Here is a 14,280-nt window from a genome sequence, read left to right as displayed (position 1 = left end):
TAACCTCTGGTGGATTTCCTTTAGCACCCGGCATGGTTGATTATAGTGGCGGAGATGATGACGATGATGAGAAAATACATTACATCTCAAACAATTAGTAACAAAACAACAGTATACAACAAAAAGATAGCAAAATTACTGAACTTTAACGGGGAAAAAATATGCAACAAAAAGAGAAAGAATTCTTTGGGAAAATTGTCTTAGTACCATAGTTGCAAACCTATTCGAAAACATAAATCTTGCAACGAAAATTCGAAAATAGAAAAACCAAAAAAATAAAAAAAATAAACTGAAACATAAGATGGATACCTTAAATATCCAATCAAGGATAAAACCGAACCAAAAGATGTAAAATTAGACGAGCAGATTTGGAATTTGGCCTCTATAACTACTCTTTCCCTTTGTTATTGGTGAAATTGATGCTTTTGACTCTAAAAAGAAGAAAGAACAAATTTTGGCTGTTGAAGCTGGAAGCATAACAAATTTCCAACCATGTTTGCAACACTTGTACACAATGACATAGCAACTGATATTCATACATCTAAAGATACACGATGACAACTAAAACACAACACCCGAAACAAAACATAAGTTTTTTGTGGGCTATAGAGAAGAGAGGAAAAAATGTAGTGGTTGCAAATAAAAGCGTACATACGCTAAAGCATATATGATATTTAATTAAAAATTTTGGGGTGTAGCTTAAAACGTACATAGGCGTAGTCACAATCGAATTTTGAAGGTAGAGAACCCCAAGCCTGATATCCCATAAAGTGACATATTGCAGTAAATTTCTTCCCTTTATATGTCCCTTGTTTTCTGTTTTCTCTGTTAACATTAACATACATAATGAGTTCTTGAAGATCTTGATGAATTAAAAATTAAAATAATAGTAATAATACTCTACCAGTCGTTTGCTCATTTCCGCTTCCACAAGTATAGCAAGAAGCTTTTCTGTTTGTATCTGAGATTCGAAATTCAAATATCAATCAATGCTTGTAGAATAAAATTTACAACCATCCTGTTATTAAATGGGTTGATGGGTTGATTTGGGTCATTTTTATCACTAATACCTCAAACGGGTAATATTCGAGCATATTCTCGTTTATAAATCGGCTACATAAAACATCTTTACACCTCAAACATAATCAAATCGGCATACTGTTACTTGGAGACGTATGTTAAGTTGAGCAGGCGGAAACGCTCGTAGGATCTAAAAAGAGAAGCACTACAAAGAATCTGAACACACAACATCATTTAAAGTAAGAAACAAAATAACAAAATCAGTGTACCTTTTACACGTGGCAAAATGGGCGGATCAAACCAATTAAAGCTCAACGGATTAAAGATAAAGTATAAAGAACCATAACATTTCATCTTCTTTATTAATCCCGTCTGTGCATCACGTGCCAACAGCTGACTTTTTAAATGAAACTCATTCAAAAGAACAATAATTAATAATAATAGTTATTGTTAAAACAGGATGCCAACGCGAATACATAAAAAAACATACAAATGTATCGAATAAGAATATTGGTAAAAAACCAGTTACCGTTATTTTAAAGACTTGGACTTTGCAAAACATGTTACCGTTATTTTAAAGACTCTCACCAAAATCTTGAGGTACTAACTACTAAGAGAACTAACTAACCTTTGTTTATCAATATATTCAATTTCACCATAAGACGAAAAAAAATTCCTTGATGTCTTGCTCAGAAGCACTCAAGGAAACATTGTTGACCTTCACGGTTCTTAGCTGTCGAGATAAAATTATACAAGTTTCATTAACATATTTGACTCACTTGAAAAACCCCATTAACAAACATTGTATGAATAACTATGAAATCTCACCTGGGATCTTTTGTTGATCATCAGATGAATTATATCTATCAAATCAAATAAAAAACAATATGTTTGGAAATAAAAAAAAACACAGTTAGGCAAAAATATTGAAAGAAAAACAAAGTAAATAAACCCTAAATCAAACAAACAACAATACCTTTGAAGCATAAGCAAAGTAATTGTAGTTATCAACTTAGCATTGGATCGACCCAAGTCAGCTCTCATTGTAACTCGTTTTGATGAAACGGCAGATGGCTGAGGATCGGCACTACAGTTGGCCACAAAATCATCGATTACACACATAGTATCATTACCTTCTTTCCTTTCTCTCCCACCTCTCATTATCACAATCACCAAAGCAATTAATGAAGACAAAGAAACACACCACTATAGACATAAATGATCCGGTAAAAAAAAGTTGCAGATACAATAAAAGAAGTAAAAAACTGAATTTTTACCTGGTTTGTAAATTGAGATTCTTTAGGATTCGGTCTCTGAAAATACTTCAAGCTTTTCAAAACTTGTTTTCAGTCTTTCCTCGGGAGACAAGTCAACGAAAGCTGCAAAAAATGGGCTGTAAGTTCTGGCTCTTGTAAAAAGATGCATCAACGGCTCGCCATAGGATACGATTAGATAAGAAGAAGAAGAAATCAATCAAAGTTCCTGCAAAAAGAAATAATATGCAAAATTGGGACACTAATTACTTCGAACACCACCTCCAAAATTATAAATACCCGTATGAGTTCTTCAACTGTGTTTGCAACAATTAATCATTATAAAATATTGGTTTGGCTCATATATGAAATTGAGGGCAAAAGATGCCCAAAACCCGCCATGGCTGCATACACAAACGGTTGCAATGATTATATGCCTTCCGAGTGTTGCCTTACCAAGAAATGGGTGGGATCATAAATATCCCTTAAGAACATGAATCATCACAGCCACCGTGAATACAACCATAACTGCCATGAACACTTTCACCATCATAGAATCGAACAGAGGACATAAGAACATGATAATTCGAGATAACAAATAAAAAAATAAGATCAATATGAAGCAGCATCAAGTTAGGGTATCCATAACCGTCATTAATCACATCAGAAGCATACATTCAAATAAAAATCGTATAAGAAAATAATAATCAAACTCACTGGTGAACGAAGGTGGTAAACCAAAACCGTCGCTACTGAAGGCCACCTACGAAGCTAAAACAACAGAAGATGGTACGAACGGTGCCCGAATTGTTTTCTTTCAATTGTAGCCATAAATTAGGGTTGGCTTCCAATTTATTGCAACCCTAAAACAACGGAATAAAACGTTAATCCAGCATACAAAAATAATGTCGATGGTGACAAATCCCTAATTTTTTCATTCAATCGCAGCTATAAATTAGGGTTAGCATGCAATTTAATGGAATCCTAAAACAATAGAATAAGTTCATCTAGGAAACATATAAAATGATGATGGTGAGGGGAGAAGGAGACTTGATTTTACCACAATCCTTAGAAACTTTCAACATAGGAGAGGAGTGAAAGTAGGTTTAGATAACATAAATAGAATAAAACGGAAAGGGTTTTATTAGGATAAGGTGAAGCCTAAAAAATAGAACGACATCCTTTATGAAGAAAACGACCAAATTTTTCATGGGTTTTAGTATATAAGGTAAATGTATAAAAGCTAAGACCAAAACTCAGTGACACACATATATAGTATCGAATATATAAAAAGGACATACCTGAACCATGGTGAACGAAATATTTCTTCTTCTTCATGTCTAAACAAAAAATTATCAACATAAATAACAGTAAAAAAATTATCAACATTATGGCAGGCCTAATCTTTTTCTTGTTACACCTACATTTTATCCAACATAAAAGAAACAAAATAGTATATGATGGAACTTAAATCCAAACTTGCAAGGCTGAAAACTCTTAATCTTCATCTTTTTATCTACACACTAAACTAAAGAATATTAAACAACTAAAATAAATTCACAATATTTCAAACTCTTTTCATTTTGACATTTAACCAAACACATAATGTGCATCATGTTGTTACCCATTCTGTCATTCAGCTTTCATTCCAAATTAAAGTTTCAAACATGGCCAAATAGAACTAAAAAAAATCACAAATCAAGTATACATAAATAAAAGCAAAACTTCACCTAACATTATGCCATTGATATCACTTCTCCAAAAACTAAGCTGAAGACATTTTTATGAGGGAATCATCTTCATGTTTTCCTTCAACCACTCTTAAAATTGTTAAAATTTATCAATGACAAAGATTAACATCACATACAAAAAAAGTTATGTGAAATGCAGTAGATAAACCAAATAAACTTCATCTAAAAAGACACAAAGAGAAATATACATCGAGTAAAAGTAACAGACCTTCAACACAGCAAATGGTTGAATTTGTGAAACAAATTGAAACCCTAATATTTATGTTAATCGCAACAGGCAAGAGCAGGAATCGTTTTTTTTTCTTTTTCTGAATCGCTGTACAAAGCAAAGTTTGATATTTTTAGGTTTATGTTGAGAATGAGAGAGCTTTTAGGGTTAGTGGGAGAGGAGACAGAGAAAAGGCGTGGAGGGTATGCAATGTAAGGGAGGAGGTGAGGGAAAAGGTATGTCGTTGAACAGGAGCTAAACAGTGACCGACGGTTTGGCTTTTCAAGTTAAATACGAAAAAAAAATAGGGAAAATGCCTTGAAAACCGTGAACAGTAACTTCTTGTGAGTGAGCCTTCCTACGTGGACCAATCAGATGCCAATGCTTACTCTCCCTAATAGTAGATGGGTAATTTATAGCCGTACAATTGAACTATACCACCTATGGGTAACTAAGTTAAGAAGCCGTATTTGTTGGTGCATTGAAGATGTTACTATTGTGACTGACCCGAGCCAGGTAAGTCTTCATTTCTGTTGATTCTAACAGCGTACTTTAAACTCTAAATTGTTTAATGGTTGGTGTGGCTGAATTTAAACTCTAAATAGTTTAATTCATTAAAGATGCTCTTACAACTTACATGCAAACTGAATACATGATAAATCATGTTACTGGGTTGGTTTAGGCCTGTAGAATACACATGTGGATCTGGCGTTGATGTATATCACTATATCCATATGATCGTAGAGAATCTTATAAATGCATTATTAATTAGTTAGTTTGATATTTGGTCAATAATTTACAGATAATTTTACATGTGTCATCTCCTTATGCATAAATGTTTTACTTTATTCTGTATTATAGATTATAGATTATAGATAGATTATAAACGCTCATTTGAGTTCATAGAACATATAACAACTCCAAGAACATGACTTCTATGGACTATGGCTGCAGGAAGCAGGCTTAATTTTCCTGAAAACAACACATCTGGTGACCTGTAAAATAATTACAGTTGTTTCCCTGAAAAAGAAATAAAATACGAATTTAAACATGTTAAAGCAATCGAGAGATTAGCAAAAACCAGAACAAGAACGAGCTTATACGACCCCAGGCCAGTAAAAAGTGTATTATATTATCAAACAGTACGTACAAATAGATATCAACGATACGTACTCTTGGCACATCCACTAAAAACCAGCTAACTTATTGGCAAGGGATGGAACCCAAGATGCATACATAACCTTATTATACATTTTTACATACTTTATAAACCTTATTATACATATATTTAGCTTGCTAGCTATTATAATATAATCGTTATTTCAAAAAAAGAAACTTTTACGAGCAGGCTTCCTTTTCGGATACTCCACAAACTTGGTCCCACCATACATTTTGACAGCCTCGTTGCAGCTTATCACCTTCTCAGTCCTCATGGCAGTAACTGGTGCATCATATACTTGTTGTTGAACAACAAAAGCTTGTTGGGGATGGTACTGATGGTAGTTAAACGCCTGCTGTGGGGCCCTACTTGGTGCAACAGTTGCTGATGATGATGAATACTTATTATGTCCACGTGGGTAAATATTATCTATGACATCAAAAGTTTCTTTGCCGATATTAACAAGGTCAGTTTTGTTGCTTGAATAATATGTCATATTTTATTGAAGTTGTATATGTAAAGGTGAAGGGACTGAAAGGAAGTAGTATTTAGTTTGGTTGTTGGGTTTGCTTTGGGTGTGTATGCAAGAATTCATATAGCTTTATATATAATGCATAATGCAAATGCTAAGATATTTAGGGTATTTTCCATAAATTTTACTAAAAAAAAACTTCTTTTAACCTAACTTATTCTTTTGTTAGGTTGTGGAATAAAATCTCTCTCTTGTTACGTTCAGAGTAGAAAATGTATATCAAGCATCATATACTAATGTACTATACTAATACTAATAAATGGATGAGCTTATTAATTCTCCAAGGAATATAAGAAGGCCGAGTATTTTTATTTTTGATGTACGCAACTAACTTTTTCTTTTTGAACGGCAAAGTTTCGCATCAAATACTCTCATTTGCGACAAACACATGCTAGATAGGAAACTCCAAGGATTGACCCGGGTTGCTTGGCAACTAATCGCGGACAAATCCTGGAGAAAACCTCCCCCTTATCGGAATTGAACCCGGGTTTCTTGGCAACTAATCGCGGGTCCCCCACTAAGGCTTGGAAACCACTCAGGCAATGCCTCGGTGTAACGACTCAACCCGTTATCCAATCGAATACGCAACAATTTTTTTTTTCAAAACCAGTAGGGTGCGCGGCGCGCAGCCCCTATGTGTGTGGCGCGCACAAGGCCTGACAGCTTGCTCTCCAATTTTTCTAATTTTCATTTAAAGATCTCCCACTTCTCGACGCTTTTAGACGAAACGCTTTTCACAACATATAATATTAGATAAAACTAACACGTTCCAATAATAAAACGAGTTTTACGACACCGAGCCCACATTGGCCGTTTTACGACTTTCGTACAAAATATAAGTTTCAATCCCAATTTACATTTAGACGAGTTAGGACTCTATACCCAACCCGATACCAAGAGCATAATCCTGGACACTACCAAATCCCCAATCCGCGTCCGCATATCCAAAAGCTACCCCATCGAGCCCAAGCGCTCATACGCAACTAGTCTAACAACTAGCTAGCTTCATAACACAATACCTGTAAAAAGGTAAACAACGAGAGGGTAAGCTAAAAGCTTAGTGAATGCAATAGTTATACATATACATATATAACCTACTTACTTGCAATCACTTATACAAATACCTCATACACGCTAGCAATTTAAATTAGCATACCATTTCAACGTACAACGCTAAATCCACGATATCACGAGCTAGCACAAACGATAGCATATAACACGAACAATATAATATGCTATACTACAACACATAACCAGGGTTAACCAATCGTACAAGGAATGGTACTCGAATTTCCCATCGGTGTTCATAACAACTATTAGAGTACTTAACACGTCGTACACTAATCCTACGGGTGGCTTCTTAACAGGTCGATGCTTCACCCCGGGTGGTGCCTTAACACGTCGACACTTCACTCGTGACATTTCTTAGAGTGGCATCTTAACACATCGATACTTCACTCTGGGTGGCGTCTTAACACATCTACACTTCACCCCTGGTGGCATCTTAACATATCGACACTTCACCCGTCATATTATTTTGAGTGGTGTCTTAGCACATCGACACTTCACTCATTACGTCAAACGTGGTGTCTTAGCACATTGACACTTCACATCTCACGCTACATAAATAAATACATTATATACATACATGCATAATTATTCCACTCACCTCGAAATGTCCGCACAAGTCATGTATGTAAATCGCCTCCAAAAGCAACCGAGCAAACTTTTACCTATAATACGCATATAGGTATACAAACAATCAACATACATTCTCTATGAGAGAATTTGACTCCAACACCCTTAACCAAGGGTTTATATCGACCTCCACAAACCGCCCATGTAGACACCTAAAGGGGACTTCACCAATTACCACTACGGGTGGTAATTTCGACCCATCAAACAAGTACAATTTAATCTAAATTATACTTGGCACCATTTAAACCAACCTAGGTCTTAACACGAAATTACTACTTAAGTAGTAATCATTTCAAACGCCATTTAACACTTAACAAAAGTGCTTATTATCCAATTAATCCAAAATTAGTGTCATTACCAAATTTGCCCAATTCAATTCACCCATTTGACATAAGTCCCGAAAACATCCTTAATCACTAACGGCTAGTGATTAACTTTCCAAAACACCAATTAACGCATGAACCAAGCATTTACATACTTGATTCTTCAAATCTTGACTCAAAACTTAGTTTGACACCAAATCAAGGTTAACACCCATTTGACCAACAAACATGTTCTTATGAACATCTAAAAGACCAACACACTTACAATCTAGTGAATTAACACCCAAACCATGATGAATACTTTCAAATTCGTCATCAAACCCTAAACCCATAATAATCGGGTTTACTTACACTAGCAATACAACAAAAACCCCCAATTTCATGAGAAATGGGGTTTAGAACCCCAACAAACTCAAACCCTAAACATGAACAAGAATCTTAACAATTAAATTCGAAGTTAAAGCTTACCAACACTATCAAAACGTAGCCGTTAATGAGGCGAACAACCTTATCTCTTGCACCTTAGCCCGAATCAACATCCTTCTTCTCCAAGTGGAGCTTTCCCTCTCTAAAAACTCTTCCTCTCTCTAGGGTTTGAAGATGAGAGAGTTGTGGATGTGAAAATGATCCAAAAGTGGATCTAAAACTGGTAATATGGCCACAGATCCGTCCCCAAGTGAAAAGACACAATTGCCCTTCATTTAACTCTAATTAACAGAAAACAGAAAACTGTCGCCAGGTGTAGTGCGCGGCGCGCACCCCTAGCCATGCGCGGCGTGCACGATGGTCCAAACAGTCTGTCAGCTTTTAAATTTCCTCCACGCTTCACACACTTAATGTGCATCATTTTTACTCTATGTACAAGAATTATTTGGGTCTTACACTCGGTAGTATGTACGCAACTAACTAGGTCATGTCACGACTGTTTTTGACCATTTTCTTGACTAACTAAATTGTGCTTCTAGTTTTATATGAAGTGAGACATATTAAAGAATATCAGAAGTCAACCATTATATACTTACGTTCGTTCATCAATATGTACTTAATTCACATGTCCGACCCCAGCGGCGGATCCAGAACATTTTGTCACTGGTAGCACAAAAAAAATTTCACGATCAACTTTGTGACTTGTTGATACAATTTTTGATCTAAAATCAATAGGCTAACCTTTATAAATTCAAGCATTTTATATATAACACATAAAAAGTATGCTAAAAGTTATTAGAACACTTTATTAGAACAAATACAATAAAAATATTGAACAAACAAAAATAGAAAATGCAAAAAAGTACTCTCTCCATCTCAAATCTATTATCCTCACACAAAAAACACACATTTTAAGAAAAAATATTTGTCACATGTACTTTTTTGTTACTTTCCAGTCTTACCCATTACTTTTTACCTATCTTTTTGTCATACATGAATAAAGTAGGGGCACAAAAATCTTTTATCATATTATTCTTATATATTTATAGAAGTGGAAAATTAATTTATGATATTTCTAAATAGAATATGGACTATAGATCTGAGACGGATGGAGTAGTTGTTATAAAGTGAATGTAAAAAACAAAACATCTTTTTTCTCAATGTTGTTAAAAAAGTAGTTAAAATAATGGGTGGTTATAAGAAAAATAACTAGATTAAGAATACAACTTTTGTGAATTATAAAAGTTAAATAAAACATTACCAGTACTTAAATAGCTCGAACATAAGTTCCATGAGTTTCGATAAATATGATATAAGCCTAATTAATATACATGGGTGTTAAATACTACTACTATGTTATGTTTACATTGGTGATGACAAGTATATTTGGAATGATTTTCAATCGATTGAAAGTGGATGGATTGATTGTCAAACCGATTGTAAAAACTCGGAAAGATATAAGGGTTGGAAGGAAATTTGCGAAAGTTTAGGTTTGTTGTGTTTTGATCGCCTTAGATTTATTAATTTTGGTCTTTTGTTTTGGTTAGATTATGTGAGTGTAGTTTGGGTTGGTTTTGCATTCATGTAGCTAAGGCTCGGGTTTAGTGAGCATTTGCTCTTTGGTTAGTTTTAGGGACTGTTTTCTTCTTTCAAGCCTTATAGCGTTTGCGATGTATTCTTGTTTGTCTTTTTCATCTATTGATGAAAAGACTATGTGTAACAACCCAAACCAATAACCAACCGAATACGCGAAACAATTTTTTTTTTTTTTATAACAGTGGAGTGCGCCACGCGCACCACCTCAGGGTGCGCGGCGCGTACAGGTCAGTTTTCAGTTCTGTCCGGTTTTTCAATTTTTCAAATAAAGATCTCCCACTTCCCGACATATTTAGACGAAACGCTTTTCACAACATGTTATAATAGTTAAACTCACCATTCAATAATAAAATGAGTTTTACAAAACGGGGCCCACATCGGCCATTTTACAAGTTTCATACAAAACATGAGTCTCGACCACATTAGTTTAAATTTCAAACGACACTAAGAGCATGGTGTTTGGGGTTAAACTACCCAAATCTCGGTCAAACTCCAAAAGCTATCACATCCAAAAGCGTCCCCTATCAAACAAGCGGGAATCTCTAATCCAACCGTACGCCCTTACCCTTGTCAACGCCCGAGCCTATAAAAAGGTAAACAACGAGATGGTAAGCAAAGTTTAGTGAATGCAATAATTATACATATACATATATAACTTACTTACTTGCAAACACCTACAACAAATCCGCATACATACTAGCAACATAATTAGCATACCTTTATAATGTATAACGCTAAATCCACGATAACATAAGGTAGTATAACAAAATCGTATAACGCAAACAATACAATATGTTACAACACAATACATAAGCATTGATGTTCACAACATCCATTAGTATATGAATCCCAAGGCTAGCCCAACGAATGGTATCGTCAACATCGAACTTAATTCCCATTCGTCCTAATAAATGTGGTATCGTCAACATCGAACTTAAACCCACATATGAGGTATCGTCAACATCAAACTTAAACCATGGCTTCATCAACATCGAACTTTAAATCCATACACGAGGTATCGTCAACATCGAACTTAAACCCTCATCAAAACGAACCAACAATATACTCTAGGATATGGTATCGTCAACATCGAACTTTAACCCATACCCCACAAGTAAATAAATCATATACATACATATATAATTATTCCACTCACATCAATGATTTGGTGATGATTTTATACTTCCGAATGCTTCAAAGCCGAGTACCTAATACAATAAGTACTCAATCAACAAACAAACTTGTTGGGTTAAACACCAACAATTCACTCAAGTGCATTTAATGACTTAAATGAATTAAATGCCCCATTTTCACCAAAACCGCCCGTTAAGGGTCAAGACCATCGTCAATCACTTAAAAGCTAGTGATTAAGGTCTATCAACACTAACTATGACACAAATAGGGTAATTCATACCCATAATCCCCAACTAGGTCAATCATTAACCCCTTTGAATCATTTAAAGTCAACACACCCATCTCGGGTCATCCACTAACCCAACTAACACCCATTTACCAATTAGCTAGGTGTGCTAGTAATTAACTAACCAATTAGGACTCATAAACATCAATTAACACTTTGAAACCCTAGGTTAGTTACCATTGAGTCTTCATGACTCCATCTTACCCAAGAACACCCAAAATCAACAAAATGGGTTTTATGTTCTTCATTTACCCAAACCCTAACCCTACACAAAATCAAAGTAAGGAAAACAAGATTAGAGCTTACCACTACAACCACAACGTAGCTAGTTAGATGAACGACTTTAATACCCGCACTTTGGCCCGAGAGCAACTTCTTCCTCTTGGATTTAAGCTTTCTCACTCAAGAAATCACACTCTCTCTTCAAAATTAAAGTGAAGAAGATAAGGTTGTTGAAAATGGAGTGAATGATACTCCACAAACTGACCTACTGGCCTTTAACTCGTCCACAGGTGAAATTACCAAAATACCCATCAAAATATCTGAATAAAAGAGCTGAATCCGGCTACAGTAGAGAGTGCGCCACGCGCACCTTTAGGTGTGCGCTGAGCGCACTAAGCCCAGCTCAGCTTCTGACTTCTGTTCAACTGCACAATCATTCCCACACTTTATGTACTCTATTTACACTGCTGTACAATGAAGATTAGGGTCTTACAACTCTCCCCCACTTGAATCGGAGCGCGTCCTCGCGATCCAAGCCGCATGACAAGAGGGAAGATAAACCAACACAAACTCTTCGGGCTCCCAAGTAAACTTGGAACCTTTACTACGACGCCATTGAACTTTAAAAGTTCTTACTTCTTTATTTCTCAACCTTTTGACCTTCTCATCGAGTATGGCAATTGGCTCCTCAATATACTCTAACTTATTGTTTAGCTCAATCTCGTCTAATGGTACCCAAGATGAATCATCCGCAAGACACTTATGGAGATGGGAAATATGAAATGTATTATGGATCCCCGCAAGCTCTTCGGGTAATTCCAAACGATACGCGACTTCACCAATGCGAGCTAAAACCTTAAATGGCCCAATAAACCGAGGAGCTAACTTTCCCCGTTTTCGAAACCGAATAACACATTTCCATGGCAAAACCTTAAGCATCACCATGTCACCTTCTTGAAATTCGATCATTCGTCTACGCTTGTCGGCATACGACTTTTGTCTATCTTGAGCCTTTTTCAAATGATCCCGAATCATATCAATCTTGCTATTCTTTTCTAGGACCAAATCGGTACTCGCGATTTCTTTTTGACCAACTTCACCCCAACAAATCGGAGTTCGGCACCTCCGCCCATAAAGCATCTCGTAAGGTGGCATCCCGACACTAGTATGATGACTATTATTGTACGAGAATTCCACCAAAGGCAAATGTTCATCCCAACTACCACCGAAATCAATAATACACGCCCGTAACATATCCTCCAAAGTTTGATTCGTACGTTCGGTTTGACCGTCCGTCTGAGGATGATACGTCGTGCTCAATTTCAATTGTGTGCCCATATCTTCATGAAACTTTTCCCAAAACCGAGATGTGAAACGGGTATCTCGATCCGAAATAATAGATATAGGAACCCCGTGTCTCGCTATCACCTCCTTGATAAAAAACTTAGCCAAAGTTTCCGATGATATCGCTTTCCGAATGGGAAGAAACAACGTACTCTTCGTCAATCGATCAACTATCACCCAAATCGAATCAAATTGGGTTCTCGCCGTTTTAGGTAACTTTGTGATGAAATCCATGGTAATGTGCTCCCATTTCCACTTCGGAATTTCTAACGATTGTAACTTACCATACGGCTTTTGGTGTTCGGCTTTCACTTGCAAACACATGACGCATTGCTCAACATACTTAACAATATCACGTTTCATGCCCGGCCACCAATAATCCTTTCTCAAATCTAGATACATTTTCGTCACGCCCGGATGAATGGAATATTTTGACTTATGTGCTTCATCAAGTAGCACTCGTCGATAATCCCCCATCTTAGGCACCCACACTCTTCCTTGAAAAGAAAACAAACCACGCGAACCCATAGTAATGAATTCCGATTGCCCTACAATTCGTTCCGCATGCTTGTTGTGAACGTAAGCTTCAATTTGAATCACACCAAGTTTTTCAAGAAAGTCGTTAGTAATATTCATACGTAACAATCCTACTCGTATCGCCGGGTGTTGACTCTTTCGACTTAATGCATCCGCGACCACATTCACCTTTCCCGGATGATAAAGTATTTCACAATCGTAGTCTTTCACCACATCCATCCATCTACGTTGGCGATAATTCAAATCTCTTTGATTGAAAAGATGTTTCAAACTCTTGTGATCAGAATAAATCGTACACTTGACACCATACAAGTAATGGCGTCAAATTTTCAACGCATGAACAACCGCCGCCAACTCAAGATCATGAGTCGGATATCTCGTTTCGTGTTCCTTTAATTGTCGAGAGGCATAAGCGATGACTTTACCCCTTTGCATTAGAACACACCCGAGCCCATTTAAAGAAGCATCACAATAAACCGTCATGTCTTCTACACCTTCTGGAAAAACTAGCACCGGAGCTTGACATAACTTCTCTTTTAACAATTGAAAAGCAATTTCTTGCTCGTTCTCCCAATTAAACCCCGCGTTCTTTCTCGTCAATTTCTTCAATAGAGAAGCGATCTTAGAAAAGTCTTGGATAAACCGACGATAATAACCGGTCAATCCGAGAAAACTTCGGATTTCCGTAGGCGTAGTCGGTCCTCCCCAACTCTTCACCGTCTCTATCTTCCCCGGATCTACTTGAATACCATTTTCGTTCACAATATGGCCAAGGAATTGAACTTCCCTTA

At 36.3% G+C, this 14,280-nt stretch overlaps 1 long non-coding RNA gene across 1 annotated transcript; it reads right to left on the bottom strand.

Moving 5' to 3' along the window:
• Nucleotides 1-710: 710 nt before the first annotated feature.
• On the bottom strand, nt 711-1,191 carry LOC139857296 (uncharacterized). The gene is made up of 3 exons (XR_011762457.1): nt 1,071-1,191; nt 905-961; nt 711-816 (listed from the first exon to the last, which is right to left on the bottom strand). It is a non-coding gene; the product is annotated as an uncharacterized lncRNA (long non-coding RNA).
• Nucleotides 1,192-14,280: the final 13,089 nt, after the last annotated feature.

This window comes from Rutidosis leptorrhynchoides, chromosome 7 (genome assembly GCF_046630445.1).
Source record: "Rutidosis leptorrhynchoides isolate AG116_Rl617_1_P2 chromosome 7, CSIRO_AGI_Rlap_v1, whole genome shotgun sequence".
Lineage (NCBI taxonomy): Eukaryota > Viridiplantae > Streptophyta > Magnoliopsida > Asterales > Asteraceae > Rutidosis > Rutidosis leptorrhynchoides.
This window is presented reverse-complemented; position numbering and strand designations above follow the sequence as displayed.